The 26094-nt window shown below is 46.9% G+C and overlaps 1 protein-coding gene across 1 annotated transcript in view; it reads left to right on the top strand.

Moving 5' to 3' along the window:
* Nucleotides 1–26094, top strand: part of TANC2 (tetratricopeptide repeat, ankyrin repeat and coiled-coil containing 2) — a 703794-nt gene that overhangs the window by 79228 nt on the left and 598472 nt on the right. Inside the window, exon 2 of the mRNA XM_074978796.1 lies at nt 17216–17279. The gene's annotated coding sequence lies outside the window, so the exon portion shown is untranslated. The remainder of the gene's footprint in view (nt 1–17215; nt 17280–26094) is intronic.

Genomic DNA, 26094 nt, shown 5'->3' with positions numbered 1-26094 from the left:
TCCAGACAGCTACCGATCCGTGGGCCAGCAGTTTGGCATTGGCAAGGCCACCATCGGGGCTGTCCTCATGGAGGTAAGAGGACCCACGGCGGGAGGGGGAGGCAGCCCGGGGAGGGGAGGGCCACACACACCCTGCACACCCCTCGTTGGTGCTCTCCCACGTGCTTCCCCTGCAGGTCGTCCGCGCCATCAACACCCTGCTCCTCCACAGGCTCGTGAGGCGTAGGGACCCAGATGCCGCCATCACGGGCTTTGCCACCCTGGGCTTCCCCAATTGCTTCGGGGCTCTGCATGGGACTCACATCTCCATCTGTGCCCCGGAGCACAGTGGAGGACGCTACCTAAACAGGAAGGGCTACCACTCAGTGGTCCTCCAGGCCTTGGTGGACAGCCGGGGCTGTTTCCTGGACATTTATGTGGGCTGGCCTGGCAGCACCCACAACGCCCGGGTATTCTGGAACTCGGGCTTGTGCCGCTGGCTGGAGGCGGGGACCTACATCCCCCAGTGCGAGGTCCCTGTCGGGGACACCACCATGCCCCTCTGTGTCATCACAGATGCAGCATACCCCCTCCGGCCCTGGGTCATGCACCCTTACACGGGCCATCTGTCTGCCAGCCAGGAGCGCTTCAACCAGCGCCTGAACCACGCGCGCCAGGTGGTGGAGTGCACATTTGGCCGCCTCAAAGGGCGCTGGAGGTGTCTTCTCACCCGCCTTGATGCGGGCCCCACCAACATCCCCCAGATTGTGGGCGCGTGCAGCGCCCTCCACAACCTGGTGGAGAGCAAGGGGGAGGCCTTCTTTCAGGGCTGGGCTGTGGAGGCCGGCAGGGCCGATGTGCAGCCACCCACTGCCCCCAGTTGCCAGGTGGACCCTGAAGGGACCCGGGTCCGGGAGGCCCTGCGGGCCCAGTTTGATGAGGCCGCGGGGTGAACACTGGCAGGCCCCCCACTGCCCCCCCCATCCTCCACAACACTCCCTGCGCCTACGCCCACACTACAGAGCACCCAAGAGCACACCCCCCCCACTTTTCTTGTAAAAATAAAAGCAGACAGTTGTTTGTCAACTCAAACATCTTTACTGGAACTCTTATTATTATTATTATGAACAAGACAAACTATGTACAGGGGAAATCTAACTGATAAATATATATACATTATAAAAATCAGGATAACATGAAAGGGGAAGACAAGGAAGGGGAGAACTATTTACATGGTGGGGTAAGGATCAGCATAGTAATGGGTCACAAATACAAATGATTTACAACAAAATAATAAACTGGGGGGAATATATACAAAGGGGGAGGGAGGGGGCCATGTTCTGGGCCCCACGCCCCTACAGTCCAGCGCTGGGGGTGGGTGGCCGGGATCCCCGCCTCGGCTGCAGCCCTGGCCGGGGCTGTCTGGGGGCTGGGCGGACCAGGAGATACGAACAGCGAGTGTCAGCTGGCCCCAGGTCCCCCTCGGCGGATCGGCCCTCGGTGGCGGGTGGTGGTGCGATGGCAGACGGCGCAGCGGGTGGAGTAGGCAGGGCGGGTGCTGCGGCGGCCGGCACGGCCTGGGGGGTCAGGGAGTCTGCGATGCGGTTGAGGGTCCGCATGTAGGCCCCCCATGCCTCCTGGCGCCAGGCCAGTGCCCGCTACTGCAGCTGGAGGTGGCGTTCCTCCATCTGCAGCTGCTGCTCGGCGACCTCCAGCTGGCGACGGTGGAGGGCCAGCAGCTGGGGGTCCGTCGCTGTTGGCTGGTGGTGCTGCGTCCGCCGTCTTCCCCGCCGTGGGGCCGGTCGGTGCTCCGCCGAGCGTCTGGCCTGGAGTGATCGCCCCGGAGGGCTGTCCGGGACCACTGACGCCTCGCCGGTGCTCTCCGGTCCTTCTGATGGTGCAGCTGCGGAACACAGGAGGGGGGGAAGACGAGTGGAGACAGCCGTTAGTGTGGGCCCCAAGCCGTGGCCCTTGTCCCCCCACCCCTCTGCTGCAGGTTCCCTATCCCCGTCCCCGGGAGATGCTGCTGTGATGGAGTTCTGGGGTCTCCCTGCACTGCACCCCGTCCACTGGCAGGAGTGACTCTCACTCAGCAGGTACAACAGGAGTTTATTAGGCAGCAGATGCCCAGTTTCTCACAGAAGCGACAGTACAGCAGTCAGAGACGGTCCTTCGAACCCGTCGTGGGGAGAAGACCCCGAGGGGTGCACCTCTGGGGTGTAGCTTTCCCCCTCCTCAGGCTGGCTGCCTTCTAGCTCTCCCTTACCCTAGCCTCTAACTGCCACCCCCGATTCAAACCCAGCTCGGCTCCTCCCTCTTCTTTGTTCAGGACAGAGGTGTAACCTGCCAGTTGTAGCCCCAAGATCATCCTTAGCCACTGGGAGCTATTCAGCTTGTTTCTCATATCTAGCCTGAGTCTCGCATTTGCACTCCCCCCACTCCATTACATGCTGCTGCTGCTGGGTGTCCCACCCCCTCCCCCCAGGGGACCCTAGTGGTTCCGCTCCCCCCAGCTCTGGGGATGGGGCATGGCACTGTCGTGTTGGGGGGGGCAGGGGCTGATGCACTCTTCTGAGGGACATGTCACTGCTGTCCTTGGGGCCATGGTCATCAGGGCATGTGGAGGGCCCTGGCCATATCTATTACCTCCGCCCCTCAACCCCGGGGGTGTGCACCGGGGAGGTACATACCTGACAGTCCACTCTCACGGTCGGGGGACACCCGGGGGGCGGACGCCCGGCTGGAGCTCCTGGATGGGAGGATGATGTGGAGGCCGGCGTCACTGGAGGAGGAGTCCCTCTCCTTCTCGTCCTCCTCCTCCGGTGCCCCGGGGGTGGGCTTCTGGGCGGGCCCCCGGGGTGCAGGGCTTGCCTCCGGGGCCTGCTGGGGCTCCTCGGCCGAGGTATCAAGAGTGGCCAGAGGGGAGGAGGTGTGCCGGGGGCCCAGGATGGCCCTGAGCTCCCTGTAAAAGGGGCAAGTGACGGGGGCGGCCCCAGATCGGCCGGTTGCATCCCGGGCCCGGGCGTAACCCTGTTGCAGCTCCTTCACTTTACTCCGGACATGATCCGGAGTGCGGGCAGGGTGACCCTGAGCGGTCAGGCCCTCGGCCAGCCGAGGGAACGCATTTGCGTTCCGCCTCTTGCTCCCCATTACCTGGAGCACCTCCTCCTCGCTCCAGAGCCCCAGCAGGTCCTGAAGCTCGGCCTCCGTCCAGGAGGGGCCCCACTGCTGCTTCCCCACCTGGCTGCTGGGCTGTGAGCCCTGGCTCCCCTTGGGGGGGTCTGCTGGGGGGGCTGGCGGGCGGCCATCGTGTCAGGTGGGGGTGTGTGTGGCTGCGGAGGAGCGTGCAGGCTAGCCGCGTGTTACTGCTGCCGCCTGCACGCTCTCTCAGCTTCCTGCACAGGAAGGCAGGGGGCGGGGACCTTTAAGGGGCCGCTTCATGCGGCCACCATTGAGCTCGGGCTGGAGAGAGCATCTCTCAACCCCTCAGCTGATGGCCGCCATGGAGGACCCCGCAATTTTGATGTTGCAGGACGCACAACGCCTACATGTTCCCTACTTCGATGTTGAACGTTGAAGTAGGGTGCTATTCCCATCCCCTCATGGGGTTAGCGACTTCGACATCTCGCCGCCTAACGTCGATGTTAACTTCGAAATAGCGCCCAACACGTGTAGCCGTGATGGGAGCTATTTCGAAGTTGGTGCTACTACTTCGAAGTAGCGTGCGCATGTAGACGCGGCTATAATTCTTTACTTGAGATAGAGAGAGCGTGTGTGTGTGTGTGTGTGTCTGTGTGTAAAGAGGAAGATGTGTTTTTCTGAAGTTAAGTATTTAAATTCAGGTTGAGGTCTATTTTCTTGTCCTTTCACTGGAAATGCTTTGTTATAAGTTTCTTAAAATGAAAATTAGATAGGCTCTTGGAGGAATCACTCAAGCTGACGTTTTTTGCTAGCAAGGGAAATTACTTTTACTTGCAAATCTATTTAAAATTAGCATAATAGTTTGTGAAAAAAGTTGTGTTGAAGGATATGATGATTTTAAGTTATAAAGTTCTTTTCTTTCCTTAATTTAGGGAGTTCCTTTTCTTTTTCTTTTTTCATTTGTAATTATACATTGGGGAAGTGTGATCTCTGATTTCTTTTTTCCACATAGCGCAGTATGCAAAGAATAGATTAGGTTCTTGCACTTTGGCTTGGCTTAGACTATTCCAGGTGAGCTCTGACTTGCATGATCAAGGCTACGTCTGCACGTGAAGCCTACTTCGAAGTAGCTTATTTCGATGTAGCAACATCGAAGTAGCCTATTTTGATGAATAACGTCTACACATCCTCCAGGGCTGGCAAAGTCGATGTTCAACTTCGACGTTGTGCAGCACCACATCGAAATAGGTGCAGCGAGGGAACGTCTACACGCCAAAGTAGAACACATCGAAATAAGGGTGCCAGGCACAGCTGCAGACAGGGTCACAGGGAGGACTCAACAGCAAGCCGCTCCCTTAAAGGGCCCCTCCCAGACACAGTTGCACTAAACAACACAAGATCCACAGAGCCGACAACTGGTTGCAGACCCTGTGCATGCAGCATGGATCCCCAGCTGCCGCAGCAGCAGCCAAAAGCCCTGGGCTAAGGGCTGCTGCACACGATGACCATAGAGCCCCGCAGGGGCTGGAGAGAGTGCGTCTCTCAACCCCTCAGCTGATGGCCGCCATGGCGGACCCCGCAATTTCGATGTTGCGGGACACGCAACGACTACATGGTCCCTACTTCGATGTTGAACGTCGAAGTAGGGCGCTATTCCCATCCCCTCATGGGGTTAGCGGCTTCGACGTCTCGCCGCCTAACGTCGATGTTAACTTTGAAATAGCAACCGACATGTGTAGCCGTGACGGGCGCTATTTCAAAGTTAGTGCCGCTACTTCGAAGTAGCGTGCACGTGTAGACACGGCTCAAGTGTGCTTGTGTGTGTACCTATTGGTAGCACCACTGGCCGCAGACTAAGGACTCACTCCTGGAACTTTCTGTGTGTGGTCAGAATATTTTTTGCGTGCATTTCAGAGTGGTGCTCAAGTCCTTGCCTGTATTGGAAATATTTTTGTTCATTTGCTACAACCTAAGGTATGAATTTAAACCAGTCTTATACTGGAATAAGAATGCCCCCAGAAATTTATACAGAAATAATTATATTGCTATAACTGGTAAACCTTTGCCGTGTGGACAAGGTGTAAATTGGCTTCCTCTTTGAAGAAACAGTATAATGGTATAAGGGAGCGATAAGTGGTTTTATGAACAGCTCTCCTATGGTTATGCTGGGTTTTTTTAGTGATAACTTAATGTAAAATTGTAATGTGTAACACGATAATATTGTATTAAATAGGTTTTGAGATGCAATCCGAAAGCTTTTTAATGACACTTAATTGATGGTGTTGAGTAAGCATACAAGAATACATTTGTCCCTTCTTGCTATGTTTATGATGCCTAATCATCAGGACTGTATTACAGATTTAGGTGGATGAAGTCAAAAATGGGATTTTATCAGATTGGAGGCTTATGAGGAACCAATGAAGCTATCAAGGAATTTGGGCTGCTATCTTCCTACTTACCTGCACTAAGGATTCACTTGGAAAATATGATCTAGAAATAGCGCCTGGCTTTTTTTCAGTGACCAGAAAATGTTTTCATATGCTGTGAATTGGAAAAAACCCTCGAGCTTCAGGGAGTTAGCATACACCTGAATCATTATGTATTACTTGGTAGCATGGTTTAGATTGTAAAACAAAGGAACTGATTTTTTGACAGATAAAAAGGGTTAGAGAGTGTTGATCATAATTATGCTCGTTTAATACTCTGTAAGCATACTTGTTGAGATATACCTTCTCAGAATTTAGAAGTCTGATACCGTTAAAGTGCAGAATTTAAAGTATAATTAGAAAGAGGATTATAGATATTTAGGGAATAAAAAGCATTTTAGCAACGTGGCAGCTCACTAATTTTAGGCTGTGTCTACACTAGAGCCATTGTTCAACAGAAGTTACTGTCGGAAGATACCTTTCAACAAAATTTCTGTTGACAGATTGTGGCCAAACATGAAAGCAGATCGCTCTGTCTATCTGCTTTGTTGCCAGAGAGCGGTCAGACTGCCCAGCCACTTGGAATGGCCCCTGGAACACTGTCAGACAGGGTCACATGGCTGACAAGCCCTTCTGGGAGCCCCAGCCAGGTGCACCCTTTAAAGGCCTCCCTTCCTGCCTCCAGAGCCCATTCCCTGCCCATGCTGAGGCTTTTCTACCTTCATAAGGGACAGTACAGCTAGAGCAGGGCTCACACATTTACTGGGAGAGACTTTGTGCTTTTCAGTTAGCCATGGTGCCAGAGCTGCTCCTGGGCTTGAGCTGGCCGCACACACAAGAGCTTCAGCTTCTGCTGCACCTCATCATGGCCATCCTCCCGTTCCTGTGAGGGGGTGACCCTGGCACCACTGTGGAGGAACATGCCCTGGCTGCCACATGGGTCCACCTGCACTCACCCCCTTGGGTGCTCAAGTGGGTCTGGAGGTACAGCACCAGTTCCAGCTGGTGGAACCGGCTCATCATGGGGCAGTGGGATGACCATCAGTGGCTCCAGAACTTTCATATGCAGAAGAACACGTTTCTGGAGCTTTGCGCCTAGCTTGCCCCCACTCTCCGGAGACAGGACACCTGGCTATGACCTACCCCAACCCTCAAGGAAGTGGGTTGCCATCACCCTATGGAAGCTCGCCACCCCCAACAGCTACCACTCTATTGGTAACCAGTTTGGCTTGGGGAAGTCCACCATCGTGGCTGTTCTCATGCAGGTAAGGCACTCTCAGGCTGCAGGCCCTGTAAAGGAAGGGGCATGTGTCTTGCCCAAGGGGGACCCTCAGGGAGCGAGGCTGGGGTGGGGGTGGAAGCCCCATCCCTGAGAGACCATGCTATCCCGCTCTCACACAGGTCTGCTGCTGGGGGATGGGAGGCAGCCTCGTGCGGGGCTCCTGGAGAGCTTGAATATGAGAGGGTGGGAGGACACAGAAGAGCCTGCCAGGGCTCAGGGGCCCTCTCCCTCAGTCCCTGATACGTGTGTTTGGTCTCCTCCTCTTGCAGGTTGTAAAGGCCATCAACATCATCCTGCTATGGAAGATTGTCTGTCTTGCAGATGTGGATAAGTTTGTGGCTAGATTCACAGCCCTGGGGTTCCCCAGCTGCTTTGGGGCTATTGACAGGACCTTCACTCCATTCATGCCCTGGATCGCAGCACAGCCAGGTTCATCAATCACAAGGGATATTGCTCCAACATGCGACAGATCCTGGCTGACCACTGGGGACACTTCCTCAAGGTATACGTTGGGTGGCTGGACCAGGCACGTGACGTGCAGGTGTGCTGAAGTAGGGAGGCAGGCACCTCCATCTCTTGCCGGGAGCTGGCGATCAGGGATGTGTGCATGCCACTCTGCATTGTGGGGAATGCTGCCTGCCTTGGCTTATGAAGCCCTACACCAGCCAGCTGGATCCGAACCAGGAACTGTTTCATGCCTGACTCAACGGGGCATGGCTGCAAGCCAAGTGCACCTTTAGCCACCTCAGGGCATGCTTTAGGTGCCTCCTTACCCCGCCTGGGTCTAGGGAGCACATTGTCCCAAAGTGGTGGCAACATGTTGTGCCCTTCACAAGCTAGTGGACAGGAAAGGAGAAGCCTCCGTCCTGGGATGGGGGCAGACGCTGGTCCCAGCTATGAGTAGTTGAGTGCAGCTCTGATCCGCGAAGCCCATAGGGATGGGGTGCGGATCCAGGTGGCCCTAAGGGAGACTTTCTTTCATGACCTCCAATGACCCTCCCCAGGGCACCTCCATTGAATGCCTCAGGCCCGCAGCTCTACCCCATCCCCACTGTGACCCCTTCTGTTGCCCCCTCAGTCCTCTGACCCCTCACCAATAAAGAGGGATGCAGGAGTAGTGAACAAATAACTTTTTTACTTCAACATAGAAAAATGTGTGCAAAATAAATGTTGACATAAAAATCTATTTACCATGTGCAAGAACAGGTAAATATATGTGGGGGGGAGCTTGGAATGATGTGGGGACATCAGGCCAAGGAGAGGTTGGGAGCATCGGCCTTGGGATCCCCTCCTGCTGCAGGTTCAGGGTCCCCATTGGGCCAGGGTTGGGGCTGGGAGTATGGGGAGGTATGGAGGTGGCGGGGCTGTGGCGGGGTCAGGCTCATCAGGGAGGGCATGGGGGCCTGGAGATCTGGGAGAGCTGGGCAAGGCCAGGGTGGCCTGGGGTGGAGGATGGGCAGGCATTGCAGGGAGTGGCCTGGAGTGCTGGTGGGGGCAGTCATGGCTGTCACCTACCACACCAGGTCCAGCACATCCTGCAGGATGGCTGATGGAGGCAGGGCAGCGGGGCGGGGGGAGTAGTGCAGGGAACAGGGTTTGCAGCCATGAGTGGCTGGGCCATCAGGTCCTGCCAGATGCCAGTGGTAGCATCAAAGCAGGACATCAGTTGGTCCCAGGTCCACCTCCTCCACTCCTGTTCCCGTGTCCATTACAACTGGTCGTTCTGCAGATACCACTCCCAGAGGTCAGTTAGCTCCAGAAGATTGCAGTTTGGGTCCTCTGGTGGACCTTGTCTTGCTGGTGAAGGCCCCTTGGACTGTGGATCCACACTTGCAGTGATGAGGTGCCAGCTCACCCTGGTGTTTGGTTCTGGGCTGCCTCACTCTGGTAGTGGGGTGGCACTGGCTGGCCCAGCCCTCTGATGGTGCAGCTCTAAGGAAGATGAGGAGGAATGGTGAAAAATTCATGGAACACAGCCCCTAGTACCCTGCGCCCCACTGTGAGCAGCAGCCCACCACCTTCTGGACCGAGGGACATGGACATCCCAGGAGCACAGGCGTGTGTGCCTTGCACAGCAGGTCCTGCCACACAGGATCTTCGTGGTGGCTCAGAAACCGGGCTGACCGTTGTGGGTCCCCCACCCCCATTCGATGAGCTAGCGGAGCAGGGAGGTGTCTGGTCATACAGGGTTCCCTGCATAGGTGGTGGGTGAGCATGGTGCAGGCTAATCCTTGCCGGGGCACCCACACACCAGTGTGGCTTGCAGTGCTGTCCGCAGGAGCAGGTGCTGATTCTTGCCTGCAGGCATGCCTATAGGCATGCCTGTGTGCTGATTCTTGCCTGCAGGTGTGCCCATGTGCTGGGAGCTGCACTCCTTGGTGTGTCTGGGGTCTGGCCAGTGCTCGTGTGGCTGACCTGTTTCCAGCCATGGCAAGGGCTGGTGGGCTACCCCTCCTGTGGGTCCTGGGACTCGTCTGGCCTCTTATGAGGCTGGCAGTGAGCTGGTGGCCATGCCCAGGGACTGTCTGTTGGGTCCGGGTGGGGCACGCTACCTTGCACATGGTTCTATATGCCGGGACCACAGAGCAAGGTCCTGCCTGACCTAGCCTGGCGAACCTTGCAGCATGCCCTGTCTGTGCCCACCCCCCAAGGCCCTGGGGTGTGTGACATGCAAGGTACTTACTTGGAGGGTTGCTTGAACAGATCTGGGGATGCCCTAGCTGTGTGTTGGCTGGAGGGGCCCAAGTCCTGGGCAGTGTGCTCTGGGACCCCGTGTCTGGCTCTGGTTGGGTCCATGGGTGCTTCTCTTCCTCCTCTGGCTCCATCTGTGGGAGGAGGGGCCTCCTTTGCAGTGTCCACAGGGGTGGGTGGAGAGAATGTATCATTGCCCCTCAGGAGGTGGTGTCACTCAGGTAGGTTGCAGGTCCTGCCATTGACCTCTGGCTGGTGTTGTGAGCCTGGGCATACCCTTGCCAGAGCTCTCACTTTGGCCCACACCTGCTGCATTGCATGGGCAGGATGGTCCCATGCCACCAGGGCAGTGGCTGGCCAGGCATTAGCAAGGGTGTTGTGCCTCTTTGCAAAGGTGTCCAGGAGGGTCTCCTCATTGGTCCCCAGGCTGAGGAGGTCCTTGACCTTGGGCTGGATCCAAGGAGGGGCCCAGCACTTTGTGCCCCATGGAGGCTCTTGGGACTCCTCTGGCTGCTCCCTAGAGGGCCCCAGGAGTTTGTGGGCCAACTGCCTTGCTGCCATGTCACTGGGATGAGTGGGAAGGGGTGGCTCTGGAGTGTGCTAGGTTGCTTCCCCGCTCTTACCTTTCTGCCACAGGGTTTCTGAGGCTCCCTGCAACTTTAAGAATGGCTGGAGGCAGGAAGCATAGAGCTGTGATTGGTCTGGACAGGGTGTCCCCCTGGCCAGCTGGGTGGTGCAATGGAGGAAATTTCTGTCAACACAAGGACCCCTCGAGTGTCCACATTGGCTTTCTGTCTACATAATCTGTTGAGAGAGGCATTCTGCCTCCTGGGGGAATGACAGAACTCTGTCAACAGAAGTGCTGCATTCTGTTAATTTACTTTTGACAGAATGCATTTGTAATGTGGGTGCTCTTCAAGTTTTGTTGACAAAACACTGTAGTGTAGAGTAGCCTAAGCATTGCTGCATTCATATAAAGATTTGTAATGTAATTATGAGTGGATGGAAACTCAAGCTGCGTCTACACGTGCACGCTACTTCGAAGTAGCGGCACCAACTTCGAAATAGCGCCCGTCACGTCTACACGCGTCGGGCGCTATTTCGAAGTTAACTTCGACGTTAGGCGGCGAGACGTCGAAGTCGCTAACCTCATGAGGAGATAGGAATAGCGCCCTACTTCGACGTTCAACGTCGAAGTAGGGACCGTGTAGACGATCCGCGTCCCGCAACGTCGAAATTGCTGGGTCCTCCATGGCGGCCATCAGCTGGGGGGTTGAGAGATGCTCTCTCTCCAGCCCCTGCGGGGCTCTATGGTCACTGTGGGCAGCAGCCCTTAGCCCAGGGCTTCTGGCTGCTTCTGCGGCAGCTGGGGATCTATGCTGCAGGCACAGGGTCTGCAACCAGTTGTCAGCTCTGTGTATCTTGTGTTGTTTAGTGCAAGTGTGTCTGGGAGGGGCCCTTTAAGGGAGCGGCTTGCTGTTGAGTCCGCCCTGTGACCCTGTCTGCAGCTGTGCCTGGCATCCCTATTTCGATGTGTGCTACTTTGACGTGTAGACGTTCCGTCGCTGTGCCTATTTCGATGTTGGGCTGAGCAACGTCGAAGTTGAACATCGACGTTGCCGGCCCTGGAGGACGTGTAGACGTTATTCATCGAAATAGCCTATTTCGATGTTGGCTGCACGTGTAGACGTAGCCTCACTGTTTAGAGAGACACTGCAGAGAGCATTCATGAGGTATGTTCTGAATGCAGATACAATATCAAGCTACTTAGGGGTAGTCAGTGCTCATTATGTATCAAGTACAAACTTTCAGTAAATTAGTATTGTAAAATAGAAAGCAGAAAATGCCTTATTGTGTTATGAGATGTTAAGCAGATCAGTGACAGTAAGCTGCTAAAATATTTTTAAAGAAGCATCTTTAGTTATTCAAAAATGAGTACAAATTGCTAAGCTTTTCAGTAATTAAATTGTGAAGCATCCCCCCCACATCAAAGAAGAAATCTGTTTGGCCTCTATCATGGTATAGCTATTTTTTAGGTACCTATTGTCTAACTGGTGGTGAACAGACATGCAGAGGCTTAAAGGGTGCTTTTTTCTTTGGTGTGTGCATATTAATAAGGTGATTGATAAGGAACCTGGGTCTGAACCTGGCTAGATTTGTGCTCATTGTTGTTTCAAATGCTTTGACAATTTCATTTGAAAGTCTTAACTTGGATTTTTCCAGTTGTTTCATTCTTGTGGAGAGCAAATGCAATGGAGAGTCATGAATGAGTAAATAATGTTGGAAATATTTCAAGAAACATACTATTGTTCATTATTTTTGCTGTAGTACCTCAATTTGCTTAAGTTGTTTGGTAGTGTAAGTTTGTTATTTTAACTCTGAACAACAGTAACAAAATATTATATTTTAAATTGCCAAACTGCCTATTTCATATTTACATACACACTTCCACCCCACAAAATATTCCCCAGTGTTATTGGTGATCATTAATTTTTAAGTTATGGAATCTGTCCCTTGGTGATCTTGAAAGCAACTAATTAGAAGCACTGATTGGAGACATACTTAGTATGGTTTGAAACTTGCGAAGTTTCTCCTCTAGCTCTAGTTATGAACCTCACTGCACACTGATCTGCAGCACTTGATAGTCTCTTATGCCCCTGTTTAACACTGCCAAACTGTAGGAAATTAGGAAAATAAGGTGACACTATCAAACTCAGTTTCCCTGTCACTTGCTGCCAGTCAATATATTTTGCATGAAATGTAACTTTCTCTATAGTGCCTAGAAGTTACCTTCCAGTCAAATAAGATTCAGCAAAGATTTAGAACTTGTTTATTTTTTGTATTCACATGGACTTTATTATGAATATATGTTGCAGTTGTGTTTTGGTTTTGGTTTGAAACCAACCATCTATTACAATAAAATATGCCACTTGAGGGACTTGCTGTAAAATAAAGGAGGTAAATGTAGTTACTTTTCGTTTATGAAAAGCTGGTTTGAAAACATCTTCTTTCCCAGAAAATCAGGAAGAACTATTAATATTAATTCGATTCTGCATCTGAAGTCTTAGTTCAGACTAAGCGTGCCAAGAGAACCAAAATCCACATTACTGCTTCTCTTTCCTTGAGTTAAGAGATCCTTGGATCATTACAGCATGAATTATAGATTAAAATTACTACAAATATAGCTACATTTTATGACATTTAGTAGTACATATCAGTGTCTAAGAAGACTGCGTATAGCGTATGTGTTTTTTTTTTTTAAACTAAGTATTACCAATTTTTTTTTTTTTTTATTTTATTTTGTAAAGATTTTAGATTGGAAAAAGTTGGCTGCTGAAGTCATGTGTATGGATATGGCCACACCATAGTGTAAACTTACTTCTGAATTTCCTGGATATTCAGGTGCTTGGTTTTGGGATAATTACAACAGCCTTGTAGTGTTTATTCCCCATGAATTTACTGATATATGTTGTCATCCTTAATTCCATCCAAAGGATAATAAATGTTTAAATATAACACTAAACAGGAAAATAACAGAGACTACTTTCATGTGATATTTTGTAAGATTTGAATATTATCGGTATAGATTATACTATATTGCTGAGAGTACATCTATTGACATAGCTACTGCCTCTCAAGAAGGTGGAGAATGTACGCTGATGTAAGAATGTCTTCCATTAGAATTATATAGTACTTTCACTAAGTGCTGCAGCACGACTAGCATGGACAGCCCCTTAGGATTTGTCATCACTGACACAAAGGTGTGGTTCTTAAAGTGACATAATAAAAGTACAATAGTTTTCTCACTTGGAAGTCTAAAATGGAGCCAAGACACTTGTCATTTTTTCCATAAAGGCAGGGAGGTGAGATCAGCACTCTGTCTTTTGTCCATGACTGTCCTCGCTTAGCTGTACGTCTAAAGTGCCTTGTCTCCACTGTGTTTTTAAAGAGAGAAAGCTAGTGAGCGGTAAAAATGCAGCTTTTTTGTCCATGAAGATGCAGGCTTACTGGTTTAGTGTGCTAACATGACTGGTCACATGTGAGGGGGACAGGGAAAACTATGACTCTGAGTCCATTTGTGTCTGCTTTAAGAGCACTATTGCCTCAGTTTCCATGGTAGAGGCACCTCAATGTGAAGTGGAACCAGAGCAGCAGTGACTTGGCAAACGTTTCAAGTACTGATGCACAAGCTGGCATGTAGCCACAGAGTCTTTAATGAATAATGACAATTGAGCTAATTAATCTGTCAACGAGTGCTTGACATGTGTCCAGTCTTCCTCATACTGCTGAGTTATTTCAATCAATTAAACTATTGCATGAAAGTAAGCTGTAAAGAAAGAATGGTGATTGTTTGAATAGCTTTATGTCATAATAGCTCCAGTTAATTCACCTTTACTGTGGAACTAAACTTGGCTGTTTCTGACATAAGCATAAATTAGATACAATTTTAATAACCTAAGTATTATGTCATTTCTTCAAATATAACACATGCATAAGATTTCATGTTAGCTTTGCCAACACTGAAAGTTTGAAGAGTCTGCATTATTCCATTATTAAGATAATTTAGGACAAATAAAATATGGATCTAGTAGGTTAATTTAAAGGATATAATATATTTAATTTTAACTCCTAAATAGATTAAAATATCCTCAGAAAATGTGTTTATGTACTGTCAGGATGTGTGTTACTCTCCTCTTTCCCTGGGGAAAGGCTAGGGACCTAAGTGGCAGAGTGAAAGATACCAAAGATTTTTCTAACTAAAGGTAGTTGCTAACAGGAACTAGTGTTGGAAATATCAGGTACAAGGTGATCACTTACAAGATAAAGAATGAATTAGCATTTAATGAATACAAGTCTTTGGTGCCTCTGGAAGAATCTTGGGAATAGCTTCAAAACAAGAGTCTGCTTGCAGTTGACATCTTACTCCACCAAACTATAATCATCATCGCCAAGAGCCTGTTATCCTCAAGCCTTTCCCTCATGGTTACCACCACTAGTGGTCATAGCTGCTTTTCACCCTTCTGGCCTTGGAGAGCTAACAATTCAAAAATCCTTTAATTTGGCCAATCTAGGCCAAGGTCAATGGAGATGGAAGCACCTTTGATTCTGGCTACTGTTGTCTGCCATTTTCTGTGACTGCTGTTGGCCTTTCTTTGTACGAGTTAGACAACTTCCTGCAGCCTCTGTCTCCATTGCTGAGAGTCTGGCTTGTTACAGTACAGAGCAAAGAAGTTGTATCCCTGATTTCATTTGTCTTATTTCTTATGGGTTCTCTGACATATACCGGTGGTGGTGGTTGCATTAGTTGTGAATGAGCTATATAGTTGAGTTACTGGTATATTGTATTCAGGTGAGCCCCTGGAAGCTGTTTGACTTCTCTAGTGGTCTCAGATAGATACTGAGAAGAATGGGAGATAATACAGAGCACTATAGGGCCCCACAGGTGAAGATCTTTGTAGAAGAGAAACAGTTACCATCTGCGCTAGGGCCTTTGCTGGAGAGGAATGATAAGAACAACATTGGAGCTGTGCTATCTGTTTCTGGTCTGTTGTATAAACAGGTTAGCAGTACCTGTTGGTCAAATATATAAAAAATGCAGAGAAATCCAGCAGTGTAATCATGGAGATTCTGTCACTGTCCATGGCTGTAAGAACTTGTCATCTTTTTGTGTCCCATAGTTCTCCCTGTTCTGTGTGCTGGCTTGAACTTTGTCTATTAGATATACAGGAAATTGGCTGATGTCAGATATTTGAGTTTAGATGTTATGACTTGCTCAGCTATTTTGCAAAGGAATAGGAGGTTGGAGATGGGAACATGGTTGGTAACTTCACAAATGTTAAGGCAGAACAGTTTCCTGAATATATGGAATGTGTGACTGTCAGGTATGCCAAAGTGCTTGTGGAAGAGCATCTGAAAGGTTCCTGTTAACATTTTGCATTAAAGTGTGAAGCTGAGATGTATTTCTTCTTGATGTCTGTTGCAGGTGGAAATGAAAGCCTTATGTAGTGTTGGAATGTGTTATTGGCAGGGTTGTAAGCAACATGATAGCGGCAAGGAATGCAGGAGACTTGTCTGTTAGCTTACTTCCATATTTTTCAGGTTTTGAGTTGGTGTATGTGTCCTGGTGCAACCTCAAGTGCCACATAGTTTTTGTTTGTTGATTCATTCCTCTTCCTTTCAACTTTTTTGGTTCTGAATTGCAGCAGATACTTCAGTGATAATATGCGATCGGATGCCTCAAAGCAAGATTTTATGTATATCAAAATACAGTAAACTCTTTCTTTTTCAACCAGTACTCTCAAATTACCGACACTGCCACCAGCGGCAGTCCCAGTGTCTAGGTTTCCTTTTCTGGGTGGCTGTTAGCCTGTTTCAAAATACAGTACAGTATTTATTGCATGACCTTTTCAAAGATAGTGGGCAATGGTGGCTGATGAACTCATTAAGCAGCTACTGTACGTACTTCATAGAAGAACAAAGATAGCTCCTGAAATTTTGACTCAGTTTTAACTCCCCTTTAGTGATGTTTGTGGTTGAAGACAAGAAGTATAAAAGCTAACAAAACCTTAAGGAGTTAATCCAAAAATCTTAGTACCGTACAGAAAAAAACCAACAAGTATTTGAAAAATAGTATAAAGTGCTTTTGTTTTTAAATATTGCACTGGAGAGTATATATTGGAAGAAACACTATGTTATAGTTCTTTTTTTCAGTTGCTCATGTGAAAAGCATTTAGGGTGGGGAAGTGCTTCAGGTAGTCAAAATTAATTGTGATTGTTTGAAGATTAATGGGAATGGAATTTTAATGGCAAGGGCAACTGATAGGTGATAGCTGATAGCTGATACATTAATACCCCAGAAAAAGAAACAAACCCCATTGCCAACTTCTTCCACGTATTTATTCTGGGAATACCATCACTGGAAGTAACCATGTTAATTATAAGATCAAAGGCACATTCTCGTGCACTTCCAGCAACATTATAGATGCTATTATGTGCCAACAATGCCCTGACGCTATGTGCATTGGACAGACTAGGCAAAACCTTCACCAAAGAATAAATGGACACAGAGCAGACCTCAAGAAACTCAATACACATAAGCTGGTGAGTTAACACTTCAGTGTAGTAGGCGACTCTGTTCAAGACCTGAGAATTTGTGTCCTGGGGCACAGAGAATTTAACACCACATTAGAGTGAGAGACTTTTGAGTTAGAGAACATATTCAAATTCTACACATTAACACATGGTATGAACAGAGACATCGACTACCTTATGCGTTACAAAGACTGCTTCCCTCCCTTTGATGCTCGTAATTATCTCAGACAGGACAATTAACATCCCCCAGCCCCTTTATTCAATCCTATTTGATTTGTCAGTTTTTATTGCAGTTTTTATTTATTAATTTATTGGTTCTCTATACTTATAAATGTTAGTCTTTATTGGAAATGAAATTGACCTAAGACGTGGGTCTGTCTCACGAAATCTCATCACTGAATAAATCATTTTGTTAGCCTTTAAAATGCTACATTTCTGCTGCTTTTTTTTGCCAGAAAAAGCTGTGAGCTGTAACTTTATATATCCTTTCCTCTGTGGGGTTTAATTTTGAATTCCAGAAATGTGAGATGTAGTTTGCCAGATAGTTAAATGTGATATATTGAGCGGCTTAGTGTTTAATTTTGTTGATATTTGTGTCTTGCAGAATTTTTGGCACATGGAGGAAGGCATTCATCACATAGAAATTTAACATAGTTCCAGGTTTCAAGGTAGGAGCCCCCCCTGTTTCTTCCATCTTATTTAAGCATTGGGACTGTTCCTTCAAGTGGAATGGAAATCCTATGTTGTTTTCATATTACATTTAGTGCTATTCTTTGATTTATCAAAAGAGGTGTAATTGAGTAAGTTGTACAGTCTTCCTTTATTATTTTCATAATTTTGACCTGGTTTGTTTCATGCCAGTTTTCCAAGTCTGTCCTCTTTATTAATGTGTGAGCCTCATTTATCTCATTTCTTAGAAATAAATGGATTAAAACATGAGTTAAATAAAATATACATGCATTCCATTGTCTAAATTCTTTCTGTGGTTGTAAATTTCACCATGTTTGGATTTTAGTTTTTGATATAATTTAAGGTGAATTTTATAATAAAGCTTACATTAAAAATGGTATAATACTTTGCTGTGTATACTAAAAGCTTTCTTCAGTTTGTTCTTCTTCCATAGCATCAGATAGTCGAGACAGACTTTTTTGAGGAAAAGTCCAAACTTTATTATAGAATGTATGACTAAGAGTTTGGCTTAATAGTTTGTTTATTTCTCAGCTGTGTCTCAAGGCTGCCGGTGAAGTTTTAGAGAGAGTATCCTCTCAGTCCTGCTTTTTTTTCTGAGATGTTTACAGTGAGTGGCACCCCTAAAGGGTAAAGAGGCTCCCTGTTAGCTACTCCCCTCAAGGAAATGGTTTAGCTACAGCACTGAGAAATCTGTCTCCCAGCACTGCTGCCATCTGCCACAGCTGCACTTTAAACTCACTAGTTGCATTTGACTTTTTTCTTGTCACCAGTTTGCATTTTATGCCCCATTACTCATCTCCTAAAATCTATCTGTAGTTAATAAACATGTTTCATTTTGTTTTCTTTTGTTTTTATCTAAACCAGTGCATTTGTTTTGAAGTGCATGTAAGATGTAATTTGGGACAGCAGGTTACACGCACATCATTTTCTGTTAATCAAATGACTTTTTGAAAGTTTGAATTGTCCAGGAGAGTATAAGACATACATTTCTGGGTAAAGACTGAGGCTGGGAATTTGCTGGGGTTGCTCTGCAGCGTAATTCATGAGTGGCTGACTATACTATTCATGCGGTATAATTGGGAATAATTTACATGCTGGAGGCTTTGTGGGAGCCACCAGGAGTGGTAGCTCTCACATCAAAGCAACATGAAAAACATTGAAGAGAACACAGCTGCTCCCAAGTCCAGATTGTGCCCTGGGTAATATCACACCTGCCGATGAGTCATGGGCCAGTAGCTTCCTTGATTGAGCCAGAAGAGGTCCCTGTGAGGGAAGGGAGACAGACAAGCCTAGTTTGTGTGATGTCAGGAAGATTAGTATCAGAGGGGTAGCAGTGTTAGTTTCTATTCACACAAAGAAAGATGACTGCTTTGGGATGTTGGAGACTAAACAGATTTATTTGGACATAATCTTTCATGTACAAAACCCCATTTTGCATCTGACAAAGTAGGTTTTTGCCAATGAAGGTTTATGTCCAAGTCTGTGTCGTCTCTAGCGTGCCACAGGAGACCACGTTTTTGTCAGAGAGATTGTGAACCACTTGAAATACAGGTTAAACCTCTCTAAGCTGACACCCGTAGGACCTGACCGATGCTGAATGAAAGAATTTGCTAGCCCATGGGAGGTCAATATTGTCTAGCATATTACCAACACTTCCACTGCTTACTGGCCTCTTAGAAGATATTTAGGGGTAAACAGCTAAACAACAGCACAGGGTTCATGGTTAGCAATTGCTGCTGCATGAAGTTTTTCATATCAATGGCTGGAATTGAATATACCTGCAAGTCCACCTCATCCTTCAGTCAGCACAATGATCTTATTTAAAACTATTTAGGAAATTAGTAATATACTGAAGTTTTTGTTGTGAAGCAGAGTGGCTATGCACACATCACATCTATCTCTAACCCAGAAAAGTAAGGAAACTAAATATGCTCCAAGGAGATGAGTCTTCCATCAATCTTTTAATCAAACTTTTCTTGGCACAATATACCATTATATCAAAAGTCCACAAATAATTGTTAGGTGAAGATGTTAGCTAAAGTGGTATGTGGAGAAGATTGCAGGAATAGAGTTGAAATATATGATCTGTGTTGTATAGTAATTGTGTTAATCATAGAATCATGAGGTTGGAAGAGACCTGAGGAGGTCAAGTCCAATCCTGTGCTCAAAGCAGGACCATTCCTAACTAATCATCCCAGTCAGAGCTTTGTCAAGCGGGGACTTAAAAACCTCTAGTGATGGAAATTCTACCCACTCTCTAAGTAACCTGTTCCAGTGCTTCACCACCCTCCTGCTAAAATAGTTTTTCCTAATATCCAACCTAAACCTCTCCTACTGCAACTTGAGACCATTGCTCCTCGTTCTGTCATCTGTCACCACTGAAAAGAGCCTTTCTCCATCCTCTTTGTAATCCCCTCCAGGTAGTTGAAGGCTGCTATCAAATCCCCTCCCCACTCTTTTTTATGTCTGTGGGTAAAGGAAAAGTGTTGTTTAACTTTTAATTTGTTTTCGCTCGTGAGCTTGAGTCAGTTATGTTAAGCTTCTAATTGCATCACAGAAAAGTTTGTATGTTTGTGTATGTTATGGTGTAAGCTCAGAGGCTAGGTTTCTGAAGTAGGGTGTGTTAAGGGGGGAGTGACTATTTTAATGCAAGCTACATTGATTTTTTTTTTTTAGAAAAAATATTCAATCATTCCATGTGATCATGTGTAGTATGTGTCTATATCTAAATGTACAGTTGAAATGAAGTTGATGAAATAAGCATTTCATATAAAATTCAATGGAATCATTTTTTCATACGTATTCAGATAAATTGCAATTGAATAACTTATCTGTTGGGGGGACTGTCACTAAGTGAATGTATCGCTGGCTTGGAGTTCTGGTCTGATTCCAATATCAACACCTGTTGGTTTTCATGCATATATTGTTGTCAGTTGAATACTTTAACAGACCAATTGCTGTCCAAGTTATGAGGTCATACTTTTTTTTTTTTTGACAGAAGTTAAGTGATGAAAGAAGCTGCATACCCTTTGCCCATTCATTCCTGAGGGAGATATCTAAAATGTGGACTAAATAACCAGATTTTCTTAGTATGCTAAGGTAGATGGACTTCAGGTCCTGGGCTGAGAGAAGCAAAATATATTCTTCTTCGAGTAGTGGATCTGGGGGTGCTTCACTCGGGGTATCGCCGAGATTCTGCTATAGCTGTGGTTTCCCATGCTGCGCATGTGCAGTAGCGCCTGCTTGTGCTAGCTGATGAGTGTGCAGTTCGGGCCCCTCAGTTCTTCTCTACCCTTGCAAACAGAGCAGGACCCTCCAAATAGGGGAGGGAGGGAAGTGGAGCACCCACGGAGTGTTAAGTCTAATGTCATTCCTGGGCAAACTGTTTGAAGCTATAATAAAGAATGAAAATATCGGACACATATATTAATATAATTTGTTGGGGGAAGAGACAACATGGTTTTTTTTAAATCATAAAACTTGGCACAAAAGCGTAGACAATCCGAGATAAATGGGATAATTTTGAACCCTTAACAGCTTGTTGCTTCTGGCCTTCTGCAAACTCAGGAAGACACTGCTGCATTGATTATATTCATTTAGCATTTTTAAGGACTTCTCTGCCACTCTAGTGTCTGGGGTCATAATTTTCCTTATTAAAGCTATTAGAAGAAGAAGAAGACAGCTTGCAAGAGGTTTTGGGATGCTGAGCTTCCATGTACCTGCCAAAATAGAATTAAGTAATTTGTGACCTTGTTGTATAAGTGGTAACTATACATACAAAACAACTTCTGCTGAGGGCTGAGTTTTCTGCCCGAGACTTCTTTGCCTTTGTCCTTTTTCCTGGGGAACCTAGAGATACATAAAGATCACAAATTACTAAATTCTATTTTGGGAGGTATGTGGAAGCTTAGCATCCCTAAACCTCTCACTGAGTCAGAAAACTCAGCCCTAAGCAGAAGTAGTTTTTGATGTCTAGAATAAGTGGTAACCTCAGTCTTTGGATCATCACCTTGTGAGGGGTGAGTGGGCTCGTGTGTTCCAATCAACCCAAAAGCAATTCCATAGGGAATCTCATATTCCCAGCAGGGTCACCCATGGCAGCAAGATCAAGGAAGAGAGTCCAGATGAAGAATGATCCTAAAAAGTCCTCAACAGCAGAACTGGTGGAGGATAGCAAAGGTAATGCTACAACAATTGTGAAGGTGGATGAAGGCAGCAGAGGGCAGGAGACTCTTAGCTGTTGTGGATCCCATGCCATTGTACCTGAGCCTTCTATTGGTCAAGAACTGTGAGGTGGCTGCAGTGCAACCGTCCCCCCACATCTTCCCCCGTGTCATCTTCTGTGTACTACTTTCCTAAACTTAAGCCCTATGGCGACTGGCAAATGGCAACAGGAGCAAAATTGTGAAATCTGGGAGCTTTTAGTCATGGACCAGATGTAGGTGCTGGCTGTATGCATCAGTCATTCCATTTCGAGGACTGAGGTGGTGGAAGGGTCCAGCTGCTGCATCCACAACTGAGCGGCCCTATTTAGGATCAACTCTGCTCATCCACCTGGGAAGCGAGCAAAAAAGATGCCCTAACCATAGTCCACCTCAACTCTCCAACTGGATAACCATGTCCAGTGGGTTCACCTGTATCTGGCTGAAATTGAACAGTAAAATTTGGAACATGGAATACCCAGACCCTAATGGATAACCCAGACAGCGAGTGACCCAAAAGACGCATGGCAGTTATCGCCCAAGAGCTGCAATGATTCATTATCATTGTAGCTGTCCTGGCAGAAATGCGTAGACCAGAAGAAGGACAGCTAAGAAAAGAAGGCGAAGGGTACGCATTTTTCTGGGAAGGAACCCCAGGGGAAAAAGAATGAATTCATGGAGTAGGATTTTCCATCAAAAGCGAACAGAGAAAGATTGTATCTGAAGTCCCTGTCAGCATCAATGAGCATCTCATAACTCTCTGCGTGACGCTTGCCAAAAACTGACAGGCAACTGTCAATACCATCTTGTGCTCCATAGCAAACTCTAGTAGTTTCTCACCTTGTTTCTTTCTCCATATTCCAACCTTCCAATGACTCCCAACCTTCGTTAAGTGTTCCAATCTCCGAGTTCCAATCTCTTCTGATGGTATATTCTCCAGAGTCCTTATCTAGTGTTTATAGAATAAAGAATAATGTTTCTTCTTCCATACTGTCCAATGTGGGTGCATATTGTACAGGAAGATATAGGTGAAAGAGAACCTACCGCAGAAGATTATACAATGGAGGTTACAGCTATTTGGCATATGTGTAGAATGAACGATGAGCGAAACGTCAAGACCTTGGGATTTGAAATAATGGATGGCTTGAATAGGAGAACCAGACCCCACAGAGAATGGGTAGATGACATAGTAGATTGGTACGGAGCTAGTCTACAGAATCTAAGCCAATCCATACTGGAGAGGGAAGAATGGAAGGAAATAGTGAGGGAGGCATCAGACACCAACGGATGCTGCGTCCCTCGTGGTTGTTAATGATAATGGTGAACTGTCATTACAGTTGGTGCACAAGCACTGGACACCGAAGGTGACGTGAAGGAGAAGTTCTGCACCCAATTGGACACAGTCCTGAAAGACATCCCCAAACAAGACTAGATTATTTTCTTGGGGAAATTTCAATGCCAGGGTCAGAAGGGACGTGGACATCCTGGAGACTGCGATTGGGAAAGAAGGAGTTGGCAACAGCAGCTCCAGTGGAGTGCTCCTCCTTATGAAATGTGCTGAAAATAGCTCTTCACGAACACCCTCTTCCGCCAGAAAAACAAATTTAAGATCTCATGGCAACATCCTGATACTTCATAAACTGTCTTCTGCGCTTGAGATCATTATGATGGCCTTCTTACACATACAGTGATTAGTGTTGATGACTGCTAGACCAATCACCACCTTATTTGATCCATAGTGGTGGTTAGGATTGTCACAAAACTGAGAAGTTAGAGGAAACAGATCCAATGAAAGATCAGCATCCAAGGTTTGAAGGACCCCACCAGACGAAGTGACTTCCAGATGGTGCTCCAAAGGAAGCTGCTGACAGTACAATCTGAAGATATGGAATAACACTATTGTCAACTGAAGAATGCCACCATGGAGCTTGTGGAGAAACCATTGGCTATCAGTCCAGGAAGCATCAGGATTGGTTTGAGAACGATATGGAAATTTGAACATCTGCTTGAGGCAAAAGGGAAAGCCTTTAAGGCCTTGCAAAATGACATAAAGTGCACAATGAAGAGAGAAGCACGTGCCAAGGCTAAGGGAGAAGTGTAGCATAAAACAAGGACTCTGAAAAACCAGTGGTAGACTGAGAAGGTGCAAGAACTACAGCATCTTGCAGACATCAACAATACAAGAGGTTTCTTCAATGCTACCAAAGCTGTTTATGGACCGAGAAACCATGGAATCAATCCCCTGAGATCAAAGAACGGCGCCTAACTCTTGAAAGGCAATGAAGCCATGGCTTCTGGCTAGAGGGGGCACTAAAATGAGATGTTGATCTTGACTAAATCCTTCAGCAACTGCCTAGGGATGATTTTGCAACACTTCCTATCTTGAGTGAGGTCCAAGGTACCTTCAAAATGATGAAGTGTAACAGTGCAACAAGGCTAGATGGAATCCCTGCTGAAGCCTCCACAAACAGATCCACCTCCTTATTCTCAAGATCTGAGCTAGGGAGCAGGTGACATGAGATTTCAGAGACACACTAATCACCAGCCTCTTCAAGAAGGGTGACAAGTAAGACTGTGGAAATTATTGTGGCATCTACCTCCTGGCAATGACAGAGAAAATCTTAGCTTAAATCTTTACAAACCAACTCCTACCACTCTCAGAAGAAATTCTCCCAGAATCCCAGTGTGGCTTCCGACCATTCTGAAGAACAGTGGACATGATCTTCATTGCCTGGCAGCTGCAAAAAAAAAAAAAAAAAGTCACCCACTTGAGACAAAGGGTCTCTCAGAACTGGGACATACATCCTAAGACAAACCTCCTTATATACTGTGTGGTGGTTCTTCATTGCTGCTCTGTGTGTGTGAAACCTGGACAACATACAGGCATTATTTGAAGGCAAATGTGAAGGGTAACAAGAAGGGTTTTTACAGGTATGTTAACAATAAGAGGGTAATCAGGGATGGTGTGGGACCACTACCGGATGAGGGGAAGAACCTGGTGACAGATGATGTGGAAGAAGCTGAAGTACTTGAAGTACAATGCTTTTTTGGCCTCTGTCTTCATGGACAAGATCAGTTCTCAGACTACAGCATCAGGCAATGTAGTATGGGCAGGAAGTGGGCAGCCCTCAGTGTGGAAGAACAGTTTAAGAGCTATGTAGAAAAGCTAGACGTACACAAATCCATGGTCCAGATTGAATGCATCAAGTACTGAGATAATTGGCAAATGTCATTGCAGAGCTTTTAGCCATTTTCTTTGAAAACTTGTGGAGATGAGGAGAGGTCTCGAATGATTGGAAAAAAGAAAAGGAGGGCAATCCAGGGAGCTATAAGACCGGTCAGTCTTACCTCAGTCCCCAGAAAAATCCTGGAAGGGATCCTTGAGGAATCCATTTTGAATAACTTGGAAGAGGGGAAAGTGATCAGAAATAGCATGTATTCACCAAGAGCAAGTCATGATTAGCTTCTATGATGAGGTAATTGGCTCTGTTGACATGGGGGAGTCAATGGATGTGATATACCTTAAAGTCAGCAAAGCTTTTGATAGTCTCCCACAGTATTCTTACCCATAAATTAAGGAAGTATGGATTGGATAAACGGACTGTAAGGTGGATAGAATTGTATCCTCTCGTGCCGATTGTATCCTCTCGTGCCGAGGATACATCTCTGGGGGAGGGAGCGCCAGCTGTTAGGACGAAGCAGGTTTTAGTAGTGGGGGATTCGATCATTAGAAATATAGATAGTTGGATTTGTGATGACCGGGAGAACCGTATGGTGACTTGCCTGCCTGGTGCGAAGGTTGCGGATCTCTCAAGGCATCTAGACAGACTTATGGGCAATGCTGGGGAGGAGCCGGTGGTCGTGGTACATGTCGGTACCAATGACATAGGGAAGGGTAGAAGAGATGTTCTGGAGGCCAAATTTAGGTTACTAGGAAAGAGACTGAAATCCAGAACATCTATGGTGACATTCTCTGAAATGCTTCCAGTTCCACGCGCAGGGCCAGATAGACAGGCAGAACTTCAGAGTCTCAATGTGTGGATGAGACGATGGTGTAGGGAAGAGGGGTTTAGATTTATTAGGAACTGGGGACACTTTTGGGGTAGGGGGAGCCTATACAGGAATGATGGGCTCCACCTAAATCAAGGTGGATCCAGACTGCTGGCATTAAACATTAAAAAGGTCGTAGAGCAGTTTTTAAACTAAGAGGTGGGGGAAAGCTGATTGGTGCGGGGGAGCACCTGGATCAGACGGAGACTTCTCTTACACGAGGCTCCATAGATAGGGATTCCCTAGAAGTTAGTCAGATAGGGAACGTGGGAAATAATATATGGGCAAGATCAGATGTGAAACAATCTCATATAAAAAAATCCAACGCGTCTGTGAAAGGCGGACATATAAATAGTGGTAGTTTTTTAATTTACACTAATGCTAGGAGTCTGTCTAATAAGATGGGTGAACTGGAGTACCTCATATCAAAGGAGGAAGTTGACATAATAGGCATCTCAGAAACATGGTGGAATGAGGACAATCAGTGGGACACTATCATACAGGGATATAAATTATATCGGAAAGACAGAACAGGTCGTGC

This window comes from Carettochelys insculpta, chromosome 28 (assembly GCF_033958435.1).
Source record: "Carettochelys insculpta isolate YL-2023 chromosome 28, ASM3395843v1, whole genome shotgun sequence".
In the NCBI taxonomy this organism is placed as follows: Eukaryota; Metazoa; Chordata; order Testudines; family Carettochelyidae; genus Carettochelys; species Carettochelys insculpta.
The sequence above is the reverse complement of the archived record's forward strand: the minus strand, read 5'-3'. Positions and strand labels throughout refer to the sequence as shown.